Source organism: Arvicanthis niloticus, chromosome 20, assembly GCF_011762505.2.
Source record: "Arvicanthis niloticus isolate mArvNil1 chromosome 20, mArvNil1.pat.X, whole genome shotgun sequence".
In the NCBI taxonomy this organism is placed as follows: Eukaryota; Metazoa; Chordata; class Mammalia; order Rodentia; family Muridae; genus Arvicanthis; species Arvicanthis niloticus.
This window is the reverse complement of record NC_047677.1, coordinates 2,975,532-3,003,283: the sequence shown is the minus strand read 5'-3', so window position 1 is coordinate 3,003,283 and position 27,752 is coordinate 2,975,532. Positions and strand designations below refer to the sequence as shown.

Sequence of the window (27,752 nt, the reverse complement as noted above, 5' to 3'; positions counted from 1 at the left end):
ACTAAATTCCAGGTATACTTCATGATAGAGCAACATTCAGTCAACCTGAGAGACAAAGACAGAGAGATCATGACAAGCCAATTTATGCAGTAGAGAAGATGCCCACTTTTCTATCAACAGTTAATCAGTCCAAGTCTGCTGAGAGTCAAGGGAGCCAAAATCCCAGGCTGCCTATAAGAGGAGATAAAGATGCTGCCACTCGAACTGTGAAACAGAGGAGAAAGAGAAGGTCTTTGATACTCTGCCTTTTGTTTTGGTAAGCTCCTGTACAGACACTCAGACTGACAGAAGTCCCTAGGCACAGAGCCAAAGGACCGACCTCACAGAGTCTCCAGATACAAATGGTCTCCTCACTCAGAAACATCTTCACAGCACACCCCAAATCAACCATTCAACCCGAGCATGCCGTGGCCCAGTCAAAGTGACAGATTAACTAACCATCAACAGAAAGGAAAGGGGTTTTGGATTTTACTGTGGCAACAGGGAACACCTGAAAAGAGGCAGGCCAGAGACCACAGCAAGGTTAAATCTTTCCTAAACAAAGAGCCAGTTGTACAGGTTTGCCACAATATCACCAATTGCTACACATATTTTGGAATTTCAACTAGTGACATTTAGAGGTAAATAGTAGTAACTGTATATTTAGTAATAATTAGAATGTGCAAATTAAAGCATTTGCAATGGAAGGTATTTATATGCAATTTTAAGACCCAATGCCACTACACAATAGATGACTCAGAAACGTATCTTTGTATCAAAGTAAATTCACTAAAGAAGCAAAAGGTCTTTTTGAGATTTGAGGAAGGGCTTTTTACCTTAGAGCACAGGACCATGATTCTAATGGGGGTGACAGTGGCAAGGGGTGGGGGAAAAAGTACCAAAACCAGGTTAAATTGAACTGTAACTACAAAACACAGTTTTTCCACCACAGAGATTTAGCTACTTAATTATCTCTCAGTTGTAATCAATTGTTTAAGGCTTGAACAAAACAGCTATGTAATCTAAATGAAGCCAACTGGCAGATGGAGTCATGATATCAGTTCCTGCCAAACATGCCAGAGGTATTTTGTCAATCCAGGGTATTATAAGAAAGAATAATGTTCCTTATTACTAAGAACTTTTCAGTCCTAGTGAATAGATATCACTTCTTTCCCATTTTAATTTGTCAAATCAAAGAAGAACAACAATGAAGACCATCTAAGAAGAAATCAGATTAATTGATTAGGTGTATTGGCAGTTTGATTCACTGGCCACTCATTTGTATATTGATTTGTACATTCACTAGTAAACATTTACAGAACAAGTTCTATGCTAACCACACTGCTGAGTTCAAGGGAAAATTTATATACAGGCTAAGCATATTCTTTTAAATTCAGAATCTACTGAAGCAAAAAGACATGAGAAAAGCAAAGTCATAAGAATAAGCTAGAATTATAAAAAAGTACAATAAGAAAAACCCTATGAAGAAGAGTAATCTGAAGAGTGGGTAGGCGTAGCCTTTACCAGAGTGGAAAGCTGGTCCGAGAAGTGATTTAATGTCATCTTCAAAAGAACTTTCATATTTAATAAGTATATGCTTCTTTGGAAGTTTTATTGAGGAAATCCATTCAATACAACTGTTCTTCCTTCTTCCTGAAAGTTCTTCATTTTAGATTTTGCTAGAGTATTTTTAATATTTTACTCAACACCTAAGAGTTTGAAAGATTTGCATTTATCATTTTATAGGGCAAGGAGATGTCATGAATTATTCACTCCCTGTGTGCATGTATATTATTAAGGAATTCTAGTACTACTATCAGGAATAAATGTTGGAGGGATTATTTTTCTATCCTAATAAAGGTCTCCACTTTGGTATTACATGACATATTATACATGATGTATCTGGATAATAAGATACATTAGTCTTTCTATGGTGTGTTGACTTTGTATTTTTGTATATGTAACCAATAATCTTAGAAACAACAATAATAAAATTTCCCATAATTTAATACACATTTACATGATTACATACTTTTCCTCAGAAGAGTTCACACAGCATGAAACATACTGTCTTTAGTACAGGATGAACATTATGGAAATATGGTTGATTACCATAGCTTAAGGATCTTGTCTTTTACACCAATAAACTAGTAGTAATTAAAGTCCCTGTGTGTATATTCACATGCATATATGCAAATGTTTAATGAAAATGGTCATGTAATTATGCGGCAGAATGGCCAGCATGTATTTAACTGCTTCCATCTTATTTCACATACGCCTATTAACTATTTCCAACATTTTTTTGAAATTTTTATTGAGAATACTTTTTTCATACAATATTCTGATGTTGTCCCTCCCCAACTCCTCCCAGTTCCCCCCACCTTCCCATCATCCAGCTGCTTCAGCTGCTTGCCTCCCCCTCTCTCTGTGTCTCTTTTTCTCTTTTCTCTCTCTCTCTCTCTCTCTCTCTCTCTCTCTCTCTCTCTCTCTCTGGCTCTCTTTGTGTGTGTGTGTGTGTGTGTGTGTGTGTGTGTGTGTGTGTGTGTGTGTAGCAAACAGGCAAACAAACAAAAAAAAAAACAAACCAGAATAAAAAGAAATAATGAAGAGAAAGTATTTTTGTCTTCTCACAGAAGCCTTCAAAGGCTGCAGTATAATATCCAATATCAAATGGGAGAACTGAATTCCTGGTTTTGAAGACAAGGCTTGCATTATCTCGTTAAACACATTTTGAGATGTTTAGATCAGGATTCAATATTCAATTTTATCAAGTTTGTTTGGTATTAATAAACTAATTTAGGTTTCTTTTAACTTGCAGATAAATTGAGTTGTGTGTTTTTGACTTGTGTTTCTTGCTCATTGCATACACTCCTTTAATAAGTACTGAGCTCTCAGTCACATTATATTATTGGTAAATATTATTAGACTTTTGAGAGGAATTGGTCTTTGGCCTGCTCTTTGTCCTTTCTGAGGCCTTGGTTTTAACAAACTGCCCTTGTGTCAGCCATTCTTATCTACAGCCGAGCTCATAGATGGGCAGACAGAGCACAGAACAGACTGCGCACCCTCATTTCTTAGCCTCTTGGGAAGGCATTCCACCATCCAGATGACAGAAGCCTCCTTCAAATTTGGCAGTTTCTTTTGTGTGTGTGTCTTTATAACACTGGCAGTTCTGAAGCATAGAGGCAATTACGTGAAGGAGTGTTCTCCTTGAATGGTTGAATGTGTGCTTCCGATTTTTCTTCACAACCAGACTTGGACATCTTGGGCCAATAATGCACGTCGATATCTGTTCTTCTCACTCCATCTCATCAGAGACTCCCAGTTCCCATCAGCCCCTGGTGAGGATATCAGTTTTCTGGTGACTGTAATTTGTTTTCTTCATAGCATGGTTACTCTTTTAACGAGTAAGTAATTTATAGGAAGCTGCTTGGGGACTATATAAATACATGCTCCTCATTAAAAATTTTGTCCCTAGAATCTACAAATTATTATTGACTAAATTATCTTTTAATGACTGTGGCTATAAGGTGGTGCTGGTTTAGACTCTATCATTCTCTCTGTATTTTACTGTCACCTTCATACATTAAAAAGTTATCGAACAAAGTAAAACATTTCATTTCAACAGGTTATCAATCTGCTTATTCTCCAGTGTCCTCATGCCCAAAATGGCTTACAATCATTTATCTTAAACTTTCACTGAAACTGAATCAAAATAACATACACAAGAAAATCAACATAAAGCTACTACAAAGTAGCATGCAACAAATATCAATCCCAGATTTAAAAATTTAAATCTTCCCAAAAAGTTTTTTTTTGTCTAAGTTATTTGCTCTAAAAGTCCCCACCTAATTTTGTGTATAATAAACATTTAGGTGAACAACATCTAATATCATTATTTCCATGTTGAAAAAATTAATAGGACTGTTTACAGAAACAAAGGTAACTTTACCTGAGACTGATTTGTGGCCTTTTCTGATGACCAGGTGCCTCCCACTGTACTGCAGCTATCATTGGAAAAGTCAGCATAAAGTCCAGTCGCATCTTAGTAATAGAGTTTGTTGTGTTTTATTTCTGGAAGTTCTTTGATTCTGCTTCCCTTTCTACAGCAGGATGTAATCCTGCCATTCCTGGTATGTATTATTTCTATTCTTTTGCTCAATATTTTCCATTATTTATTTTTCCAAGTATAAAACTCAATTTGTACTAACCCCTGGGTCACAGTTATCAGAAACAACAAGATTGCCATAAGTCGATGCAGGAGATTGGACTCACATACCATATTAATCAGGAGGAAAAAAGCATTGCACTCAGGGGCTGTAAGGGCACAGACTTTAAAGATTCCACAACTATCACCCATAGCAAAAACTCTGGGAACCCCTTTTACGTCCTCTCTGATTTTACGAATAGCAATCATGTTAAGCCTAAAGGGAAAAAAATATCCTTCTCTGTCCCATGTGTCCTTATTCTAAAAGTCTCATTTTTTAGGTAAATAATCTAGCATCCTCTCTTTCTGGTAATGGGATATTTTGTGCCTAAGACATCTTTTTAGCAAATCTTTTCATACTGTCCCATTAAAAGAAGTACAGAATGGCTATTTCCCACACAAATACTCTAAAGTATTACCTGCAGGGATAAACTCAGATTATCAGACTAATTCCACTGTAGACTAACAAAGCTTATTTCCTCTCCCCAATTACCAGTCCACCCTCCCTTAAATCCAAATGAAATTATTTGCCCATTTTTTTGCCTACTGAGATCTCCTTGTATTCAATGGCATCCCTCCCATAAAATTCATTAATGGGCAACATGTTGTAGAATCCAAGGTAGTCCTGCACAAATAGAACCATGGTTGCCTTGCCCTGCTGAGTCTATCATAAAACCCTTTGTAATCACCCCCACTAAGTTCTCCCTTGAAAAGTGTCTCTTTTAAAAGTCAAAACACTTGAACTGGCACTGGCTCCAATCCCCAGAAAAAGACATCTGCACAGAGAAAGTGTTGCTGCTCTTCTTGCTATGACAGTGACATGGCTTCTCGGGCCAGAGCATAATTTTCATCTTTCATTCTCACCTGAATGCTGCTGTGGGAGGCTCTACGAAACTTGGGGAAGAAAGGGTTTATTTTATCTTACAACTTACAGTCCATCATGAAGGGAAGTCAGGGCAGGAGCTCAAGCAGAGAAAGAACCTACAGGCAAGAACCACAGCAAAAGCCATGGAGAAGTGCTATTTACTGGCTTGCTCCCCATGGCTGGCTCAGCTTGCTCTCTTATATAACTCAGGGCAACCTGACCATGCATTGCATCAACCTCCATGGGGTGAGCCTACTCACGTCAATCATTAATCAAAGAAGTGCACCTCACAAGCTTGACCAGTCTTGGGATTGAGGGGCTGTTTTTTTTTTCCTCAACTAAAGTTCTCTCTTCCTAAACAACTCTAGCTTTTGTCGGATTGGGGAATAAAATCACTAACCAACAGAGAGGTTTCTTCTCTCCCAGGAACTGACAAGATCTGGACTTGTGATCTTTGCACCATTTCTTTTACATCCTTATCACTGTCAACCACAAATCAGGTGTGGTGGTTGGGGGGACCAAGCTGATGGCACAAATATGTATCTGAACGTGATTATCATTTCAAGCCCTTCCCACAAGTGCAAATTGAGAAAAGCGCTTAGAATGTGGGTCAGAGGTAGAGCCCTTGGCTAGTTTATAAAAGATTTGATTGCCAGATGATGTTGTTAGAGGGAAATTGAAAGACAGAAGTAGAGAAAAGATAATTAGGCCAGTAGGAGTACACCTGTGAAGGAGTTATTGGCACTTTCTTTGCTTCCTGGCCACCTAACGAGGTCTCATCTGCCATGATATTCTGTGCCATGATAGACATAAAGCAATGGGGTTAAGTGTTCTCGTCATCAGCAAAGCTCTGAGACACTCAGCCAAATTAATTCTTTCCTCTCCTTAACTTGATTATCTCAGGCATTTTGTTATAGCAACAGAAAGATGGTTCAAAGAGAATTAGTTCACTTACATATGTGTCCATGTGGTACTTCTTAAATGGTGGTAAGAAACCCTTAAGCAAGAGCAGTTAAAGAAACAGTTATCTATATCACAATTAAATTGATTAAAAGATTAAATTGATTAAAATACATTTCTGCATTCAGGTTTGTTTGAATGTCTACATTACTACAGTAAAAGCGCAGGTCAGCCAGGTCGACCTGTTAAGAACTGCCTGAGCCTTTTGCCCTCAGGAAGCTCACTTCAACCTTACTTTAACACAAAACAAGCCAGAAACCCATCTTCCAGGTGGGGTAAGCTCTAGTTGTATCCTTTTGAGAGTTAAGAGCTTCCACAAAGTCCATGGGCGGTAAATAAATATTTGCTAAAAATAAAGCCTGGCATCTGGAATTCATTACAAGACATTTGTCATAATAAAAATTTTTAAGGCCATTCCTGGGATGGATATTCTGACTTTCCCCTGGTGAGAAAGGCAGAAAGGCAGCTCTGTGGCTCTAATCTATGGATTAGCCTGAATCCTATATCATCTTTAATGCTGGACACACACTTTGATAGCAACAAAGCTTACCCAGAAAACACACACACACACACACACACACACACACACACACACGCAAGGGCATTGTGATTCTCAGGACTCAAATCCACATCTACATCTCTGGAATCATCTACATAAACTGCAAAGCACTGTATAAACACAAGCCAGCATTCTTATTGCCTTTGTGATCATTATCCTCATCATTATTCATAACAATCTGTCATTTTGCCTCCAGTCTCTCCCTACGAATCACCATTTCCCCCCCAGCAACCCAATCTCTGTCCTTGTGGACTTCGAATGCCTTGTACCTGGATATCATGATCCATCTGTAAACATATTTTCCAGGTCTATGAACTGTTTGCCCCCAATCCCTCATGAAAAGTACCATTAGAGTTAGCTTGCTTTACAAAAGGAAAAAAAAAAAACCCACTCGTTAGGTTTCAAACATTCTAATTCAATTCAGTATTTGCTTAATGAAAGCATAGCATATGTAAATATTAACAGGGGAAGCAGAGATGAATAAAACAGAAGAAAAATATCAATAATAAGGTGTGGGCTACAGAGTAAGCTCCAGGCCAGAGTGAAACACTGCTGTAAAAGTGAAACAGATAGATAGATAGATAGATAGATAGATAGATAGATAGATAGATAGATCTTAAGAACATGACTATACAAATTGTTATAGTAGAAGACATAACTGATAGATCAAAGAAAAATTAAAATATTATGCTATGTTAATCAATTTTCCATCACTATATCAAAATACCTGGCATAATCAACCTAAAGAAGAGAGGAAAGGTTTGCTTTAGCTCACAATTTTTGAAGTCCATAACTTGTTGCTTTGGGGCCTGAAGAGAGGCAAAATATCAGTAACAGGATAAGATACTCACCTCACGACATCTAAAACACACACACAAACAGGAAGAATCAGCAAATTCAAATATGTCATTCAAATCTACATACACCTAATGACTTAACCCCACCATCTCCCTAGGCTGCATCTTTAAAGGCACCACTACTTTGCAACAGTGCAGGAATGTATCATGCCTTTAGCTCATGGCCTTTTGGGAACATTCATCCAAAGCAAAGCAAGTACTCAAGAATTTCCAAGATAGTAGAGTTTAATTTGTATTAGATTTGGAAATGTGTGGTGCAGGGGTGGGGATCCAGAGACAGCACTGAAGGAAAAAAGCTAAGCTGTGAAAGAAAGAAGAGGCATGGAGAGGTAGAGCAAAGCAGTTTCACTGCTGGTTTGGGTGACTAGTAACAAGGTTGAGGATGCTAACTTTCCTTGCAGTTTATTCTCCTTATGCTCCACTTAATACACTGCTATGAGTCACCTCTGAAGACCACTGAGATCAATCATCCCCTTGCTCCACCTCCACTGGCTGCTATTTGCCTGGAAGCAAAGCCAACCAACCATTCGCTTTATTTTGTGCTACAAGTCTTGATTGGAATCCATTCTTTCCTCACTGGACTTTTCCCACTTTGGCTCGAATCAAACCTACTTTTCATGAGAGGTATAACAAGAAATGCAGATACAGAGCGATTCTTTATTTGAATTAGACTTACAGTTATAAAATGAAGAAAGCCCACATAAAAAGGGTTGACATTGGGCACAGAAGAGATAAGAATTCCTGTCTTAGCTCCTCTGAAGTAGAAGCTGACTGCTAAGTAAGGGATGAACACTGTTTACCTACTCCTCAAAAAGCCCAGTATCTCCTCACCAAAGTAGCCAAAGGATTTTATTTGGCTGTCATCTGCTGACTTATCTTGGCTCCCTGTGTCAGCCCTCAGACAGCATCAGCTTCAGGACCCTGCCTTCTTCCCTAACAGTAACACTTAAAACCAAAATAAGTACTAGATTTTCAGAAGTCAACTTATTCTCCTTTATTCTAGGGATTAATCTAATCTACTCCTGCATGTTGAATTTGCGAGGACACGGGTCCCCAGACCTTCAGAGGTAGCACCACTGACTGTGATTGAAATATAGTTCAGGCTTTGGAACTCAGCATGTAAGCAGCACCACCTGCCAAAACAAGAACAAAGAGCTAATCATCAAAGTTCATAGTTCCGATAAAGTCTCTAAATATCCCTAAACATGGCTGTGTGTGTGTGTGTGCGTGTGCGTGTGCGTGTGTGTGTATATTCATACATATTTGTCATTTCTATGCATTTTTAAAGTTTTTCATATTTTTGTGTCAGTGTTACTCTTCTTACTATTGTCCATATTTAAAAAGAAATGCCAACTTACAACCTGTGGCTTCTGCCTGGGCAGATCACTAGTCTTTCTGCTCCTCTGAAGACACCACAATCCGAAGGCCTTCCAGGAGTTCCTCTACACCCAGGGCAACTGACCCAACAGGCTGAAAGCCTCCCTGGAGTTCTGCTGCACACAGGACAACAGAGCCCACAGGCTGAAGGCCTTCTAGAAGAACAACTACATACAGGGCAACAGCTTACCTGCTTCTCTAAAGACACCACAGTCTGAAGGTCTCACAGGAGGTCTACTGCAGACAGGGACACAGGTCTCCCAGAAGACTTGCAGCAACCAAGGGGCACGGAAGGCAGGCTCCAGACAGAGATACTCAGACCAGCTAACACCAGGGATAACCAGATGGCAAGAGTCAAGCACAAGACCATAAGCAACAAAAGCCATTATACTTTGGCATCATCAGAATGCAGTTTTCCACCACAGCAAGCCCTGAAAATCAGGAAGCTGACCTAAAATCCTATCTCATGAAGATAACAGAGTCCTTTAAGGAGGATATAAATAACTCACTGAAAAGAAATACAGGGTAAATATAGGAATATAGGTAAACAGATAGAAGCCCTTAAAGAAGAAACAAATAAGTCCCTTAAAGAAATACAGGAAAATACAATGAAACAGGTAATAAAATTCAATGAAGTGATCAAGACCTAAAAGTGGAAGCAGAAACAATAAAGAAAGCACAAATGGAAGCAACCCTTAAAACCTAGGGTTTCAATGGGAAACCTAGGAAAGAGGTCAAGAATTACAGATGTAAGCATCACCAGCAGAATACAAGAGACAGAAGAGAGAATCTTGGGTGTAAAAGACACCTTGGAAGATATTGAAACAACTGCCAAAGAAAATCTAAAACATAAAAATACTTCTAACTTAAACCATCCAGGAAATCCAGGACACAATGAAAAGACCAAATCTAAGAATAATGGGAATAGAGGAGAGTGAAGATTCCCAGCTCAAAGGACCCGAAAATATCTTCAAGAACATTAAGGAAAATGTCTCCAACCTAAAGAAAGAGATAGCCATAAATGTACAAGAATCCTATAGAACACCAAATAGCTTGGAACAGAAAAGAAAATCCTCTCACGACATAATAATCAAAACACTAAATTCACAGAACAAAGAAAGAATATTAAAAGCTGCAAGAGAAAAAGGCCAAGTAACATATAAAGGCAGACCTATCAGAATTACACCAAACTTCTAAACAGGCACAATAAAAGCGGGAGATCCTGGACAGACAGGTCATGCAGATCCCAAGAGAACACAAATGCAAGCCAAGGCTACTATACCCAGCAAAATCAACCTAGATGGAGAAAGCAAAATATTACACACAAAACCAAAGTCAAACAGTATCTAACTACCAGTCTAGCCCTACAGAGGATTCTAGCATGAAAACTCCAACACAAGAAGGGTACCAACACCAAAGAAAAAAAACAAGGTATCTCACAACAAAGCCAAAAGGAGAGAATTAGATGCATATAATGCCACTTACAACAACAAGCTTAACAGGAACTAAAAATCATCTGTCTTTAATATCTCTCAATATAAATGGACTCAATTTCTCAATAAAAAGGCATAAACTAACAGACTAGATATGCAAACAGGATCCAGCATTTTGCTGCATACAGGAATTGGACTTCAGTGACAAAGACAGACACTATCTCAAAGTAAAAGGCTGGAAAAAAAAAGTCTTCCAAGCAAATGGTCCCAAGAAACAAGCTGGAGTTGCCGTCCTAATATCCAATAAAATAGACTTTCAACTAGAAGTTATCAAGTGAGATGGGGAAGGAAACTTCATATTCATCAAAGGAAAAATCCACCAAGAGAAAGCCTCAGTTCTGAACATCTATGCCCCAAATGGAAGGGCACCCACATTTATAAACAGACAAACAAACAAACAAACAAACAAACTTTACTAAAGCTCAAAACACACATTGAACCCCACAGAATAATTTTGGGAAACTTCAACACCTTATTCTCATTAATGGACAGATCATGGAAACAGAAATTAAACAGAGACACAGTAAAACTAATAGAGGTTATGAACCAAATGGATTCAACAGATATCTACAGAACATATCACCCTAAAACAAAAGAACATGCTCTGGCCCATGCCCCACATTTGGCACCAGATAACCCGGCCCGTGAGGGTCAGTCAACAGGGTGTGCAAGAAAGAGAGGGGGGATGGAGGGGCAAGAGACTCGAAGAATGGAGGGAGACAAGACAGTCTGATCAAGTCCTGTTTATTGAAAGGAAATCCTGGGTATATATAAGGAGAAGCAGGGGAATGCAACTGAAGACACTTTACCATGTGTGCCTTACAACTGTGGGCTCTAAAGAACAAAACAAGATATGTGAGAAAAACAAGGTGTTTATCAGAGTGTTCTCAGCTGTTGTGGGCTGTTGAAAAACAAGTCTCTTGTCAGGGTATATGGTCTGAGATGGCTGTAAAGATGATAGCCACTTTCTGCTAGGACTTGGCTCCTAACATGAAATATACCTTCTTCTCAGCACCTCATGGTACCTTCTTCAAAACTGACACAAAATTGGACACAAAACAGGCCTCAACCAATACAAGAAAATTGAAATAATCCCATGTATTTTACCAGATCACCATGGCCAAAGTCTGGTCTTCAGTAACAACAAAAACAACAGAAAACCCACAAACCCATGGAAACTGAACAACTCTCTACTCAATGATAACTTGGTCAGGGAAGAAATAAAGAAAGAAATTAAAGAATTCCAGAATTCAATGAAAATGATATCACAGCACATCCAAACTTATGGGACACAATGAAAGCAGTGCTAAGAGGAAAATTTATAGCATAGGAGACCTGATAAAGAAATTAGAGAGATCCTACACTAGCAACTTAATAGTACACTTTAAAACCCTAGAACAAAATGAAGCAAACACACCCAAGAGGAGTAGAAGGCAGCAAATAGTCAAACTCAGGGCAGAAAACAATCAATTAGGAAACAAAATGAATGATACAAAGAATCAACAAAACTAGGAGCTGGTTCTTTGATAAAATCAACAAGATAGATAAACCACTAGCCAAACTAACTAAAGGGCCCAGAGACAGTATCCAAATTAACAAAATCATAAATGAAAAGGGAAACATAACAACAGAAACTTAAGAAATTCAAAATATCATCAGATCCTACTACAAAAGCCTATATTCAACAAAACTGGAAAGTCTAGATGACATGAATGATTTCCCAGCTAGATGCCATATACCAAAGTTAAATCAAGAGCTGTTAAACTATCTAAAGAGACGCATATCCCCTAAGAAAATAGAAGTCACTAAAAACCTTCCAACCAAAAAAAGCCCAAAATTCTTCAGTGCAAAATTCTACCAGACCTTCAAAGAAGAGCTAATACCAATAAAATAGAAACAGAAGAAACACTGTGTAATTCATTCTATAAAGCCACAATTACTCTGATATCTAAACCACAAAAGGACTCAACAAAAAAAGGGAACTTCAGACCAATTCTCCTTATGAATGTGGATTCAACCCTATTCAATAAAATTCTTGCACACTGAATCCAAGAACACATCAAAACCATCATTCACCATGATCAAGTAGGCTTCATCCCAGGGATGCAAGGTTGATTCAATGTACTAAAATCCTTTAACATAATCCCCTATATATACAAAACATGGTGTGGTAAGATGAAAGGAACTCACTAACCCATTACTCCCCCCCAATCTGTGCTAGGGTAATAAATATGCAAAACCACATCCAGCATTTTGACATGGGTGCTGAGAATCTGAACTCACTCGGGTCCTCATACTCAGGCAGTAGGTATATTACTCTCTGAGCCATTTCCCCAGCTCCTAACCAGGAAATCTTTCTTATTCTTCAGACACAAAACCAGTTCCAAATAAGAGAGTTTATTAATTACTAGGCAGTGCTAGGTGGAATCTATATTTGAGTTGTCTTTAAGACTGATCAGGTTTTTACAAACTATTTACCAAGTAAGCTACCCTTTCTTCAGGTAAAATGGTAATTATGAAACATCATGTGGTCAAATGCTGGCTACGGAACACTTACAAGGCCATTATAATACTCCATTTTATGGTCTCTCTCTCTCTCTCTGTGTCTCTCTGTCTCTCTGTCTCTCTTTCTCAGCAGGTCACTGTGTTCTTGAGGTCATAGTGCATGGCATGTGTCCACACATGATAAGCTCATCTTAAATCAATGTGGGCATTTGATTCGGTATGTTCACACACACACACACACACACACACACACACACACACACACACAGAACTCAAAGCACGTATTCATGTTAGCTTCTTGCTCACTCAGAACTGGCATGCAGATTTAAGGAAAATACCTACGAAACACCTGCTTGTACTCTATCCTTGGCTCCCAGCTCTCAGAAGCACCCTTCACTTCTCCCTGTGCCAAAACTTGTCTTGGAAAGCAGCCTTGGATTTCTTTTCCTCCAGATAAAATTGTTTTTGCCTTCTCCACCTGGAAAGAATTTTATTTATTCAACAAATTTTGAGCAACCATTGTGCATTAAGCGATGTATAAAGTACCAGCTAAATTGTGCCAACAACACACAGTGAACAACCCAGACAGGGTTGGAGCCAGCACAACTACAGAAAAAAGCTAATTAAACAGTGAATCAATTGTGTCCCAGAGCTGCAGACAAGGTGAGTGTAGTGAAAGAAAGGAATGAGGCTCCCTCCCTATGAGGAGGTAGTGGAGGGGGGAAGGGACCACATAGTGCAGACATACTTGACATAGAATTTTGAGGCAATTCGGGAGAGTTTGTATGAGGAATGAGAGTCGATAGAAGAGGCAAACTCAGAAGAGCAACATGGGAAGAGTCTGAAGGAGAAACCATATCTTGGGCACATGAAAACGTGAACAAGGAGTCTACAGGTTGCCAGAAATATTCTATGTCATTGATCATAGGGCAACTATTTAAAGTCTTTGGACTTGGATACATCTAAAAAATTTTTAAATAAAATTTTAGATCTGCATTTCAGGTCTTTTCTAGAGGACTTCTTAAATTAAGTTCATTTCTAAAGAGTATTCCAAATGATTGTTAGAATCCCTTTCTAATTAGGAATTTACAATTAGGACACATGGAAGAAAAAGCATAGTTCTCCTTCCTCTTAAGTTGTACACAGTCTCTGGAAACACAAACCAAAAAGCATACATGGGCTGGACCTAGGCCTCCTGCACATATGTAGCAGATGTGCAGCCTGGTCTTCATGTAGGTACCCAGCAACTGTAGCAGGGGAGCTGTCCCTGACTCTGTTGCATGCCTGTTCCTCTAACTGAACTGCCACATTTGGCCACAGTAGGAGAAGATATGCCCAGTTCTGCAACCTACTGCACAAGAGTGGGTTGTTACCTGAGATGGGGCTCCCTGTTCTCAGAGGAAAAGGGGAGGAGGACTGGGGAAAGGGCTGTATAAGGGGAGAAGCCATGACTGAAGTGAAGGTACCACTAGACACACTGTATAGAATGTATGACTAAGACAAGTCAGACAGATGAAGAAGACCAATGAATGGAATAGATGATACACAATGATAATAACCCTAGATATACTATAAATTTGAAACCAATCACAAAGAGATCTTCAGGTCAGTACAATTTCAGAGAATGAAATAAAAGATTAAGGACAGAAAATAATTTTAGATAACTCTCTTAGAAAGTAAGCAATAAAACCACAGCTGACAACTCATTAAGTCAACATATATTTATTGTTAACAGTAGAAAATGCATACTTTAATAAAAATAAAACTATAGATGAAATATTTCAAAAACGAAGGTGCACTAAAACCTTCAAATTTATTCAAAATTATTACTACTAAAATCAAGCTACATAAAGAAAGAATAGTCTAGGCATATGCTAAGAAGATAATTCAGTTTGACAATCTTTAAAAAATAATTAATTTAGATAACTATATTAACATGCTAAGGAAAACAGAAGAATAAGGAGTATTGATAAAAAAGGAACATTTGACAAAATTAAAAATTTATTCACAACAAAAATTCTCAACCAGACATACAAGGAAATCTCCCAATCCTATAAGAATATATGTAAAATAACTGTTAACATAAACATTGTGGGAAAATACTGAATAACTTTCTGTAAAATCAGAAAAGAGAAAACAAAACAACAACAAAACCAGGCTGATTGACTCTAGTCACATAAAGTCAATGTCAATGAGTTAGGGTGTGAACTAACACAAAATTTAGAGACTGGAAATAGGTAACTGAAAGCACCTCTTCAGAGACTGCATGGTTATTATTTAGCAAATCCCTGGGTATCTACAATCTTACTACCAGAGACAAGAACAGAACCCAGCAACATGACAGATGCAATAGAGAGCCCAACATCTGAAAACCAAGTATGTTTTTATGTTACATATAACAATAACTAAAAACTCAAACTTTAAACAATAGCACTCTAATTACTTGACCGCAAATGATAAAGAAGACAAGAGGCTTGGAGGTGGGGAGTGAGATATAGTCATAGCTCCACTCTGAGACTTAAATTAGCCAGGTGATCCTTAAAGATATAGACTTTATAAGTGGAGAGTCACACTGTGTTAATAATGAGATAGAAAATGCACACAGTCAACATGTCAGTTCTTCTCTGATTAATCATTCAATTAAATTTAATCAAAATCAACATGCCAGCAAACTGTTCTGAAGAAACCAACAAGCTAATTTCAACATTTTGTCAAGCCACCACATCAAAAATAATTTTGAAGAAGAATAAGATTATCGGCTAAACACTACCTGTGTCAAAGTCATGATGTGCCTGGAAGCATTCACGAACCCCAAAGACCACCAAGGAGCCATTTCTGATGCAATCACATTGATTACAAGCTCAGGCTTGGGGTCTCCTCCAGCCCAGCTCTGACACAGCCTTGAACCTCAACAGGATAAGGTCTTATAGAAAATGGGGGAAAATGGGGGAGGGGGGGTCCTCTATAGTAGAATGACTGCTATAAGCCAACAGGTGGGTGTTCTGCAGCAAGACCATAAACAATCACAATTGGTCTGAAAGTATATTGGAAACAATGAGACTAATCTTTGATTAACTGTTGCTAGAAGTAGCTAGGGAGTAACTCTGGGGTGTGGGCAAGGGGCAAGCAATGGGGTCCTTCCTGGTACTTGGGTGCAGCTTGGGTTCAGCTGCAGGTCAAGTTCTCAGGCTTTTTTTTTTTTCTTTTAAGATGTCAGCCAGTCTCAAGATGGAATAGGTTTGGCCTCCCAGTCATACTCAAAGCAAAACATTGTATTAGTGTGATAAGAAATGTAGAACTCAGTAAGCCAAGGCATAGAGGTCAGAAACAGACCACTACTTATATGAACAAGTAGTTTTCAACACATGTATAAGTGTTCAGTGGAGAAAAAAAAAGTCTTTTCAACAAATTCTGCTCCTAAAATTGAGCTACACAGAAGGATGAATTTCATAGTTCTTAAATATACAAAAATAAATCAAAATGGAGTACAGATCTTAATATGTCAGCTATAACAGCAGAGAGTCCAGAATACCACATAGAAGGAAAATGCATATATGTCCTTGATGCTCAGATGTCTGGAAGCAAAGCATGAATCATTAAAAAAAAAAAATGAGATTTTAATGTCATCAAAAGTTGCAAATTCTCTTATTGAATTATTTGAAGGATTAGAAAACAGGCCACAAACAGCATACCAACAAAACAATAATAAATCAACTCAATAAAATATGCAAATTATTTGTATAGACACTCCACAGAAGTATAAAGTCTGGATTGTAGTTCAGTGGTAGAGCATTTGCCTACCTTGGTTCAATCTTCAACACTAAAAAGGACAATCTCCAAAACAGACACACACACACACACATGGGGTGGGGAGGGGAGGTGTGCATATGTACATTCATAAGACGTAAAAAAATAAAACTTTGTATTACTAGTCATCAAGCTTAAAAACTGTGGTTTTTGTGTTCTGAATCACCACTGGGTGTAGGAACTCTGCAGGGCTGCGGGACTATGTTTACCCTACACCTGCCGGGTGATGCGCTAATAGGAAGTGACAATAAGTATACGGTCCAGGGGATGGGAAAACACAGCCTAAGATGTGGGAGGTCAAAGCTAAGGCATCCAATCGCTGCTGGAAACCACGCAGAGGAGCTGAGAACAGAGATGGGAATTCAGGAGACTGCGATGAGGAGCCCAGGGCCAGGGATTCCCATAGTCCTGCCAAGCAGACCTTGCTGGGTTGCAAGGAGTAGAGGACAGAGTTAAGAACAGAATTGGGAACAGAGTTGGGTCCCAGGGATGAGGAGCACGGTCTGGGTAGAGGGGAACTCTGGGTTAGCTCCTTAGCTTAGCCATGATTATCTGGGAGCTTTGAGGGGCTTCTGAGGAAGACAGCTATGGTGGCTCTGTAGAGAAAGGCCTTCTCCATGCTCCTGTTAGCGGTTTTTGAGGAGACAGTCCTTGGTTCCAAACTGTTTATTGATTGTTCATTATGCATACCATCTCCTCAGAAGTGTGGTCACATGACTGGGGCCTGGTCTGAAGTACCACCGTCCTCTCGGGTTCTGGGGCTTCCAACTCACTCAACCTTACCAAGTTTTCTGACACAGCCCACAAGTCCTCCTTTTCTTTTTTATAAAGAAGTATAGTGAAAAGTTTGGATAGAGTGAAGTGTAAGCATCAAAACAAAACAGAAGCCGGAGGGGAATTGAGGGGTGAGGGCTAGGAAGACAAGAGGGTTATTGAACCAGTTAATTGTTCAGTGGATTGAAATTGAAAGTGAATTTGTACAATTTGTGAGGATATTAACATCAGTTTTAAACATTTGACTTATCTACATAGACATAATATTTTCCTTACTATTATGTAAATTTCCCCAAGTTTGATAGTCATTTGGTTTTGCCAAGAGAGTTCATCTATCGCCGGAAGGTCCCAAGGGTGTCAGCCTCTGCTAGTCTCTGGAAGTCTTTAGTCAGATGATGTGTCTGGACCAAGGCAGTTTTATTCCCCCCAGGCAGGTTCAAGGAAAGAGCTGGTGGGTCTCTGCTGTATGGCCTGTGGCAGCAGCTGTCTTTTTCCCTTTAATAGAGACAAACCCAGAATAATAGAATAATCCCAGCAGGGAATATAGAATAAGAATATAAGAAAGAATATAGAATATAGAATAATCCCAGCAGGGAAACAGAATCCCAGCAGGGGAATGGCTGTACTAGGTAGGTAATGTATATGTTAAGTCTTTACCAGTTTGCTTGGGAGCACAATGGTTGTTATGGTCTTAGAGAACAGGCTTTCCTTGCTTGAGGAGTGTAGTCTGGGAAGGAATCCTGTAAGTGAGGAGTTACCTGTGTGGTCTTAAGGAAATCAGAGGGAAAAGTTGAGAATTTATCTGCTTTGGATAGCTGAGGAAGAAAATACCATGTTAATTATCTATCTGGGATAGGCAGTAACAGCTTGTTTGTAAAAGGAAAGGGGTTGTTAATTTAGGATTAAGTAATGGTAATAACCATGTTGGTTTTATTAATAACCATGATGGTTTATTAATAAACATAGTTGGTCTGACCTGTGGGAGTAGGTTAAATATAATTTTTGAATTTTAAAAGAAATTTCAGGACAATTTTAGATTAGAAGGCACAGACACTGTTTCAGGTGTTCCTGTTAGGGAGAGAAATAAAGAAGCATGAAAATTTTGGGTTAAAAAGCATGAACATTGTTTGAAGTGTTCCTGCTAGGGAAAAGAACAAGCATTTAAACAAAGGAGCATGAAAAATTTGAGGTTAAGGATTTTAGGAGGTTTTTATGTGGTTGTTATTTTGTGTTTTTTTTTCCCTCAAATTCTCAGCAGCAAGATCTTATCTATTGTCCTTGCTTGGCAAGGTCTTTTCACCTAGGTGTGGGGGCAGAGGCCTGCCCTGCCATGCTGCAGCTATAGCTGTGCCTCTAGCAAGGACTATGGTTTTCCTTGGGTGGTATTGCTAGAAGGTGGGGGTGGGGGTTGGGGGATTAGTGTACACCCTAAAAGTAGAGAGTTAATAGCATAGGGACTTGTTGCTTGTTGGCACTGTATTGGCAGGGCCGGAGGGAGTAGGGAGCAGGGAGGAGAAAAAAGGGAGCAGGGAGAGGGGAGTGGGGATCTGAGGTTTTTTTAATGGTCTGTTGGACAGTTTAGATTTGGATAGTGGTCAGTGCAATACCTCCGTCCAAAAAGCAAAAGTGGGAAGAAGACAGAATGTCTTCAAAGTGGGAAGATCTGGGTGCCAGGGGTTACTCACGATCCTTGTTTAATCTGGTGTTCCGATGTGTGTCTGCTTGGGTCACCAGCTGGGGTATGCATAAACTGGCTATGTCCCACACCGTAGGTGCCAGACATGATTCCTCGCCCACAGGTAATTGCACCCTAGGGTGTAAGAACATTGCTAAGGTCAAAGCTCTGGTTTTCAAGCTCCTGGGCTTCCAGTTGCCACTGGAAACCTCATGGGTTAAGGACAACGACAAACCCAGGGCAGGGGAATGGGGAACTCCAGCTTAGCTCAGCTGTCTGGGAGCACATCGGGACTTCCCTACAAGACTTCAACAGTGCAGATTTGTAGACAAAATCTTCCTCCATGCTCCCTATGGCAGTTCTTGATGAAAGAGATGGTCCTTGGTTCCAAACTGTTTATTGATTGTTCATTGTGGAAAAGGGGTGCATACCATCTCCTCAGGGTGGATCAAAGATTAAATACCCTTTATGGGAAGGAATGTCTAGGAAGGGAAGCTTATTGGCTAAACCCTCGGGGCCTCAAGATACCTCATCAGCATGGAGAACTCTGTTCTGATTTTCGTGACCATAGGTATGGAGTCCATACATGACAGGGGCGTGGTCAGAAACAGGTGAAGCTCCTGCCATCCTCTCAGGTTCCAAGGCTTCCAACCCACTCAGTCTTACCAAGTTTCCTGGCATGGTTCACTGGCCAAAAAAAAAAAAAAAAAAAAAAAAAAAAATCAGAATAAAATCTCGCTATACATCAATTACAAATGAATTACAAATGTTAAAATTGAAAAAAATTGCTTTTCCTAATTGCTGGCAGTAATACTATAAATTGTATATAAAATTGTAGTATTGTAGTAAAACAATACTACAACTTTATAAAACACCCTGGCAGTTTCATGTAATAAAACACTTGCTGCTAGTTATTGAAGAGAAGTGAAATACACTCAAATAAAGACCTCTACCCATCTTAATAACTGTTTCTCTGGGGTGGTAACAACACATATCTACTCACTCCAGATAAGGAATCCAAAACATATCAAAGCACAGACACTACCAAAATCCAACTTGGAGAACCAGTGAGATCTATTGAGATTATTTATGAGTATTGGTGAGAGGTCACTTAAAGGAGCAGAAATGGCTCAAAGACAGCTATATCATCATGGGCCACCACAGAACCTGGAATGCATAGCACAGCCTGAAAGCATCTCAACAAGCTGAAAAGTGTCCTTTCCAGGTGCCTCCGATCATCTAAACATCTTCCAGAAAGACTGCCTAGCTTCTGCTTCTCTTAAGCAGCGGGTCTCATCTGAGGCCTTCATTGCAGCTTGGCTTCTTTCTGTCTGAGCAGGAATCTCTGCTTTTTTGTTGGTTTTTGTTTCGTTTGTTGTTGTTGTTGTTGTTGTTGTTGGGTTGGTTGGTTCCTTTTGCTTACTCTGGCAGGAAGGGTCTTAGTGAACTAGTGAATCTGTTCAGTTTCAGAGACTTCCTGAAGCTATTTTGAGTTGTTTAACTTCCTGTTTATGGAATTTGCTACAGAATAGGATGTTTTGATTCCTGGAAGAAACTGTTACACAGCCATGACAGATTCATTTTTCATATCTAAATGCTTGAAGATAGCTGAATGTCCATTAACGGGTGAGAGAATAAACAATTTGTGATATAATAACACAAGAGAATAATCCCCATTAACATAATGAACAATGATACGTGTATTACCATGAGTGAGTCTCAGCTAATATGCTAATGGAAAGAAGACACACTCGAAAGGCTGAGTCGCCATGATTCCTTTCATAGGTCATTAAGAGAAAAGCAAAAGTAAAGTTCATAAACATAGTGGTGTTTGGCAGAAAGAAGTGATAAAGTGACTAACCATAGACACACATGAATGAAATCTTTAGTGTGACAAATGGATTCTATTTTTTGGTTTGACCAAAGGTTACACAACCATGTACAAACTCACTGTTGGGCTTGTGACCCATAATAGAGCCCTGGAGTAGCTTGTGCAAGACCATAGGTGGGTTCAGTCCTGGCAACCAAAAAGAAGAAAAGAATACAATGATCGCTGTAGGAAGGTGAATTTTAGGATCTTCAAGTAGGCTTCGAGAATACAGTTTACAAAAATGATGAATAGAGTAGCCTCTGTAAAATGGAGGTTGCAATTTAGTGTGGAAGATAAATGAGACAACTGTAAAGCGTGGTGTTAAATGTAGTGTTTTTCTAAAGATTTAATTTAACATGAGTTTGTGAAGCCATACTGTGTGTCAAGTATTGTTTGGGCCTGCAGGATAGATCAGGGGAAGAAACAAGTGTTTCTTATTTTATACAGTTTGTATTGTACTAAGGGTATAGTAACAATATCTAAACATTCAATTCATAAAGAAATGAAGGAAAATTATGTAATTAGTATTAATTAAAATTGAAAATCAGAGATAAGGACTATGGCGGAGTTAGAAGTCTTCTCAGTTCTGAAGTAGGTGATAAAGGTAGATTGTATTGAGAAAGTTACATGTGATTAAAAGCTTAGAGAAAGTGGAGCTGGTACTGTTTGCCAGGCCCAGGGTTAGCCAGAGTCCCCTCAGATATAGATACTTAAAAATTGACAGTTGTCTATGCTTTTCAAACCTTTAAGAACTGATAAAAATAGTCACAAGAATAAATATAAATTGAAAAGAGAAATGGTAACTGACTCTTGAGTTTCTCCATACTTAAGAAATAAAGACTAAGACCATGGATTTGAGAGGAAAAGAAAATCAGAAGATTGTAGTGACATAGAAGCTAATTGAAGATGGATATAAAGGATCTCAGTCAACATTGCTCACAGAATGGAAACAAAGCATGACCCACAGAATTAGGTATAACATAAGCATAAATGATCTTTTAATTTTTAATTTAAAAAATTTTAATTTAAAAATTTTTTGCTTTTAATTATGGAGAAATTTAGACTAACAAAAAAAGAATAAGCACAGAGAATATTGCCATAGCACAGAGAATACCATCTCCAAGCATTGTTGGCCACCAAGGTTAGAGTGTTCTCATTTCATTTACATGTTTCCATATTCATAAAGGATATCCTAAAGTTTATCTTTATCACCTAAAATATTTCTTTTTGAATCCCCAGCTGATAAGAGCTTTAAAGAATACCCACAACACTTCTGTCACAGTTGACAATTTTTATGTTAAGTCTTTGACATAATTTGTTACCTAAATAATTTTTTATTTTATTTCTTTGATTTGTGAGATGGACTAAATGTCAAAATGTTTGCATAGTGATAGGGATGATTTATAAGACAGGGAAATTTATATAAGGGAGATAAAAGAAGATACTACTGGAGCAATGTCCTTGATGGACAAGAAGCATGGAAGCTATCACATTAACATTAGTCATTAATGAGTTACTAGCTAATTAGCTACTAATTAAGTCTAGGTCATTGGAAGCACTGTTCACATATGCTGTTGCTATACATGCTGAACAACTCCATAAAACCACCCTGAGACTATGTAGGTTTTTCTTTTGATTTACTTCAGGTTCAGTGAAGGTACCAAGTCACAAATTTAAATACAGGATGACCTGAGTGGTTCTGGGAATTTTCAAAGAGAAGATACTATACCAATAATCTATAATATTAAGAGAATAACTTGTCAGAGCAACCACTCTGAATATGTGGATCCATTTGAAAGTTAGAGACATAGATTGAGACTTAGATTAAACAACCTGTTCAGCTCCTGTATGGAAGAGTAACCTATAGGCTTCTATATGCAACAGTAGGTCTGGCAAGTCCCATAGCACAGGGTAAACACAACATAGGAGGTACAATTACCAAATTTGAACCTAAAAGAATGAACAAAAATTCTTCATAAAAAGATATGTGGTAGAAGGGAGAATAGAAGCACTGAAAAGGTCTTTGGAAATGCCCAAAGCTAAGAGATATTTAGGTTTTAGAAAATGAAACAGCCTGACTTTGCTAAAATATAGACTGTAAGGCATGGGGTTGAATGCACTGCTTAAGGGAAGATGGCCAGTGGGTTTTATACTGCAGTTAGATGAGAGTAAGACATGGTATTGTGTAACAAAGAACAATTGATGTACATCAAGTTACTAAGAAAAGAAAAGGCTTAGAAAAGAATTTATTAAAAAAAAGGTTTAATGTACTTTAAAAAAAGAATAGAACGCTTAAAATAAAAACAATTTAAAAAGTAGACAGAGTTTAGCCTTAGCCTGCTAAATCTTCTATGAACTATTGACAAAATAGTAGAAAATTTATCAAACCTCCTCTACAGCCAGGGCCAGAGATAATCTCAGTAGTAGAGCATTTACTTGTTTGTGCAACAGCCTAGAGTCAATCACCAGAACACCCACACACACACACACACACACACACACACACACACGCAGATAGAGACAGAGTTAGCTTTCCTGGGCCGTTTCTGCCTTCCTTTGTCAAGTCCTTTAAGAACCTACTCTGGCCCTAAGTAGTGAGGTATCTTGTGTCTTCCAATTCTTTGTCAATTATTGAGTATCTTCTGACACACAGTCAGACTCTGAGAATAGGCTCACTACTGGAAGGTAATACTATTTATATTAGGAAAAAATGATGTAGGTTTGTTTTCCCTTGAGGGATCCTTTCTCAGACCTTTACAGCTCTGAGTCACATGGATATACAGGGTGATTAGGCACAGGACCAGTGTGATGCTTTGAAGAAAAGAAAGGAGACTCCTCTTTGCCTATCTCTATACAGTACAAATATGGACACAAGGAAGGATGTCTTTCTTTTGAGGGATATAAATACCATTTCTCAGTTTCTCGTTACTCGATGTCTTTTCTTTCATAATATAAAATATAGCTAGCATACCAAGTAATGAAGTTAATACTTAAAATATTTTAGATGACCAGGATTATAAAAACAGACTAATTCTATTTAAATCCATTTCAGTTGCTTTTCACCCCTATAGGCACAAATCTTTATCACCTTTAATAAGATTATTATGCTAATCCCTGCCCTCTATGGATAAAAGAAAACAAATAAGCAAAGAGATAACACCAAAATTAATGGTAACAATAATAGCAATTACAATACTGACTAATACTGCATTCCAATAGCAACCTACTCACATAAGTCCTATACTGACTTAGTTTATCTAAGTCAACAAACTGAGACTGAAAGTTACATATTCATCATGTCAGAGCCATGCAGCTGATACTATAGAAATGTCCACTAGTCCACTTGTTACTTTAGCCACTTCAATACAAGAGTTGAAGTATCTGCGGTGGTTTGAATGAAAATGCCCCTTATAGGCTCATGTATTTGAATGCTTAGTCACTAGGGAATGAAACTCCTTGAAAGGATTAGAAAGATTCAGAGGTCTCCTTGCAGAAAGTGTGTCACTATAGGATGGGCTTTGAGCTTTTAAAGCTCATGCTAGTCTGCTAGTCTCTCTCTCTCTCTCTCTCTCTCTCTCTCTCTCTCTCTCTCTCTCTCTCTCTCTCTGATTGCAGATCAGGATATATAGCCCTCCTGGCACCTGCCTAAAAGCTGGTATGCTCCCTGCCATGATGAGAATAGACTAAACCTCTGAAAATGTAAGCCAGTCCACAATTAAATACTTCTCTGGTCATGTGTTTTTTCACAGCAGTAGTACAATGACTAAGACACCATGCAAGCCTGATGTGAGTGGAAAGCCCCAGTAGCAACATAAAGGACACAGAGACAGTAATATAAGCATTTGCAATCCCAGCGTACCCCTACAAAGAAATGGGAGGCAGAGACAAGAAAATCTACAAAAGCAAGCTTGTCATATACAGTGGTAAAGAGACTGTCTCAAACAGTAAGAAAAATATGGACTGACACCCAAAGATTGTCATCTGACTTCCATATATGAACTATGAAACATCATGCAGGAACATGTGTGTATCCACACACATACATACACACTAGGAAAGAATGATACACCAGTATCCAGAATAACTTCACTTTACCATGCGTAACTCCATCATGCTTGCAACATGCCCACTATCAGGTTTGGTGATCTGAATGAGAGGCCCTTCATGAGTTTCAGGCATTTGAGTATCCTGTCCCCATTTGGTGGCTGTTTGAGGAGGATTTAAAAATATGGCCTTGCTGGAAGAAGTATGTCACTGGCAGCAGGCTTTGAGGCTTAAAAATACTCTTGACATTTCTAGTTAGCTATGATACCTGTTTGTGATTTAAGATGTGAGTTCTCAACTGCTGCTTCATCAATCTCCTGCCTGTTACCTCTGCTCTGCCATCATGGACACAAGTTCTCAAGAATTCTGTGCCCAAAATAAGCCCTTCCTTTTATAGGTCACTGTGTTTTAGCATATCTAGAGAAAAATAACTAATACAGGTAAAGTGGATATATACTTTCTTATGATAAGGATGTAGACATATTGAAAACCATGATTCTATGTACCGCCCACATGTAACTATAAGATAATGAATTAATGTTCAAGTCTTTACATTTGTGTTAATTCCTTACTGAAGAAATAAAAGGAAGTGTAGTTATCTCATCCTTAACATACTGATGAAAGGCCAAGCATGGTAAACATCAGTAAACTTATCACTTTAAGATGGTGAGACATGAAGAAGACAGTGAGGTGCAGGTCATCCTGACCTACATAGGGAGAACATATCTCAAAACAAAGAGAGAGAGAGAGAGAGAGAGAGAGAGAGAGAGAGAGAGAGAGAGAATGAGGGAGAAAGGTATAGGAGGGGAAGAGAGAAGGGACGGAAGGGGGAGGGAGGGTGAAGGAGATGAGAGGAAGAGTAAGTGAGAAGGCATACAAGAAGAAGAGGAAGGGGAGGGAGAGGGAAGGAAGGGAAAAGAAGCAATGCAAATGAAATAAACACATCTTCATAGAATTTAAACATTTACTGTATTCAACGCATACACCATATTTAAATTGGACATTGGTGTGGAATTAGGTGTACCCTTCAACAAACAGTTGTTGCTCTTGCCCTCTTCTCAGTGACCTGTGATCTCTGGTTCCTAAGAGAGCCTCTTTCTGTTGATAATCCTTAAATAACTAAGCCCAATCTCTGTATAAATTATTTCACAAATACTTTCTCTACAAAGAGAGAGTAACTGAGGGAGAGAAATTTTGCTGAGCCAAGAGCAACCAGTACTCCTAGCAGTTGGAGTAAGAGTAGCTGCGTCAACCAGGAGATCTGAGTCTCGAGGACTGGAGCCTAGCATAATTGTCATTAGAGAAGTTTCATCAAGCACCTGATGGAAAAAGATGCAGAGACGCACAGCCAAACATTCGTTGGAGCTTGGGGAAATCCCATCGAAAATGAGGAGAAAGGATTGTAAGTGATAGAGGGGCCAAAGGACACTACAAGAAAACCCACAGAATTAGCTAAACTGAGCCCATAGGGGTTTCCAGAGACTGACCCACTAACCAGGAAACCTGCGTGGTACTGACCAAGGCTCACAGTTGTGTAGCTTGGTTTTCTCATGGGACTACAAACAGTGGGGGACAGAGCTGTCTCTGACTCTGTTGCCTACTTTGGTACCCTCTCCTCCTATTGGGTTGCCTTAATAAAGAGGAACTTGATATGCCATGGCTGGGTAATATCAATCAAGGCTGGCCCTTTCCTGAAAAGAAATGGAGGAGACATAGGCTTACATTTTTCAAAAAAACCTACTTTAATAAGGGTTCTTTAATGCTTTAATTTCCCTTCTAGACCATCATCACCCACCAGAAGTTGGGGAAAGGAAAAGTTAATAGGGCAGATGGAGATGTGGACCTATTTATAAATAATTCTTTGGGGGTGATTCCAATCTTTGCTGCAAGGATTCAGCAGTAGAGTTCACACAAATCAGCAGTGGTAGCTCAATCCACTCAAAAACACCAGTCACAAATCAGCAATGGCTGTTTAATCCAGAAGAAAGCACGAGACTCTGCCAATCTGGCTGAGTCTGCACGAAAGGACTAAGAAGCCAGCAGAATACTGAGAGTTCTTTCTTGTGTTTCTCTCTATGAAGTCACAACAAATGATGATTAGCAAAGAAGGCAAGGTGAATCAGTGCCACAGCATTGCCCACGGTCTGTTGGGTTATACTTATACACTTTCCAAACATCATGAGTCCTCTGAAGCATTCATTCTAGCAAAATATCACATTCTCTTTTTCCAGGAAGCTTCTAGAAAAATATCATGTTTCTATTCTCAACAAACATTCTCCCATGTGTCTGCTTCAGCAAAAACATTTTCTCATGTGTCTGCTTCAGCAAAACATCCTCTTGTAAAACAGTTTCGAGAAAAACATCATGTGACAAAACTAATTTTCACAAAGCCACAAACTTCCACTTCAAGGGAGTGAAGGAGGTGAGGGAACAGAGAACATGGAGAAAATGGAATTGGAAGAGAATGGACTGAGAAGAGAGAAGGGAGAGGAACACACACACAGAGAGAGAGAGAGAGAGAGAGAGAGAGAGAGAGAGAGAGAGAGAGAGAGAGAGACAGAGAGAGACAGAGAGAGACAGAGAGAGACAGAGACAGAGAGACAGAGACAGACAGAGACAGAGAGACAGAGACAGACAGAGAGACAGACAAAGACAGAGAGAATAAACAGAGAGAGCCAAAACTGTCCACTAGACATGAAAAAGCCCTGATAGATTCCAAATATGTAAATGTATTGTAATCTCCTTGACTGCAGGTGTTCCTCCTTCAGGACAATTTAGGT

At 38.9% G+C, this 27,752-nt stretch overlaps 1 protein-coding gene across 3 annotated transcripts in view; it reads right to left on the bottom strand.

Moving 5' to 3' along the window:
• LOC143435228 (uncharacterized) overlaps nucleotides 1–5,239 on the bottom strand; it is an 81,285-nt gene extending 76,046 nt beyond the window's left edge. For all 3 annotated transcript variants that reach the window (XM_076916774.1, XM_076916775.1, XM_076916776.1), the window contains exon 1: nucleotides 5,119–5,239. The gene's annotated coding sequence lies outside the window, so the exon portion shown is untranslated. The remainder of the gene's footprint in view (nucleotides 1–5,118) is intronic.
• Between the last annotated feature and the right edge of the window lie 22,513 nt (nucleotides 5,240–27,752).